Raw genomic sequence first — 1,739 nt, 5'->3', positions numbered from 1 at the left:
TAAGTTTTACTCATGTGGAGGCTCTCCATAAAAGGAATAAGTAGGTTTCTTTCTAGCAAGGTACTCACAACATGGAGTAGATCTAGTACAGGATAGGTTTTAATTTTCTCCACCCCAGAAGAAATGCTCAAAATACAAAAGATTTATAAGCATACATCAACAAATACTTAAAATATGACACACTGATCAATTGCTTCTATCATTCTTTCCCAAGAGACAATACTTAAAACATGTTTGTAGAACTGCTGAACATTTTGCTTTCACCTCAGTTCTTCGCTGAGTAAATCATTTTATGTCCACACCTTCTGATCGGTCTTTAGGGCTGTGGTCATTTTCTCTTTTGAGTTTTTAGGAATCACCTCTTGATAAGCACATAGCACCCAAACCTACTAGCTCCTGACTTTTTTGAACTCACAGGGTTTTAATCAAGACAATAGACATTCATCTGAATAAATTTGGATGAGATAGCATGAACAAATATTTTGTTACTGTTCAGGTGTTTTCAGTTGTTTCCAACTTTTTTTTTTTACCTTCACTTAGTGTTTCCTTGGCAAAGATACTAGAATGGTTTGCTATTTTACAGATGAGGAAATTGAGGTCAACAGGACTAAATGATTTGTCCAGGGTTACATAGCTAGTAAATGTCTGAGGCCATATTTGAATTCAGGAAGATGAGTCTTCCTAAATCCAGGCCCCACACTCTATTCACTTACTGCACAAGCTAACTGCCTTAGTCCCCAAAATTTAGTTATATCCAGAAGAAATTGAAAAATATATGAAAGAGAGTCTTAGAAAGAAAGACACCACCCAGTAATGGTCACATATAAAAGATGATGTTTGACTTGAATCTTGAAGGGAAAACAAATATTCTAAGAGGAGGAGGTGAGAAAGAACTTTGTAGGCTCTGGGAAAGGGGCATCCAAAGGTACCAGATTGGAATGCAGAATGTTGTGAATATGTATGTGTAAGAAGGCCATGATAGGAGGAGGAAGAAGGGTAGCATAATGGTGGCTGCCACTGTTATTGCCTCCACCTCCTCCTCCACCAGTTCCACTACCAACCATGATCTCCTTCTCCCCTTCTTCCACTGCCTCTGCTCCCTCAATCTCCAGTCATCACTATGTCCACCTTACTGTTCCTGATAGACCAGTCTGACACAATGGACAAAAGCAGTCATCTGGCCTTCACCCACTTGGACATGGGTAACCCCACACAATAAAGTCCTTCATGAAGCTCCATGACCAAAATCCATCCAGCAGAGAAGACAGACATATGCTGGTCACTTTCAACAAACCCTGCTATGCTATCATGGATAGGTAGAAAGAAAACTGCTGCTTTTATGCTGGTTTTATGAATGAACTGATGAAAAACCTGAACTGAAGGACTTATGACTTTTGGCCAATTCCTGAAGACTGACTTTGATTTATTAAATTTAAATATATTAGTCACTGGCATCGACAACTCTAGGGAGGCAGGTTGAATATTAAAGTTTGGAAACTGGTCCATTCTCCTTTTTTACTCTGAAAAACAGTTGCAATTCAAAACATTATTTTCATAATATAAAAATTTGAAAATGTGCCTACTCTCAAAACAGATTTGAATTGGAGAAAAATACACATAGTAGGGGCACCCTAAGTCATGTTATTCTTGAAAATACATTTTTTTTCTGAACTTCATTTCCCTATTCAATAAGGTGACATTTTATATGCCCTCATACAATGTAAGAATATTGAAATTCA

The 1,739-nt window shown here is 37.6% G+C and overlaps 1 pseudogene; it reads left to right on the top strand.

Annotated features, from left to right (window-relative positions):
* Positions 1-1,120: 1,120 nt before the first annotated feature.
* LOC138171072 (integrator complex subunit 6 pseudogene) lies at positions 1,121-1,480 on the top strand (annotated as a pseudogene).
* The last annotated feature ends 259 nt before the right edge of the window (positions 1,481-1,739 follow it).

The sequence above is a fragment of the Petaurus breviceps genome, unplaced genomic scaffold, assembly GCF_028583685.1.
Source record: "Petaurus breviceps papuanus isolate PSGF00001 unplaced genomic scaffold, PetGlider_PUasm1.0 41, whole genome shotgun sequence".
NCBI classification, from domain to species: domain Eukaryota; kingdom Metazoa; phylum Chordata; class Mammalia; order Diprotodontia; family Petauridae; genus Petaurus; species Petaurus breviceps.
The sequence above is the reverse complement of the archived record's forward strand: the minus strand, read 5'-3'. Positions and strand labels throughout refer to the sequence as shown.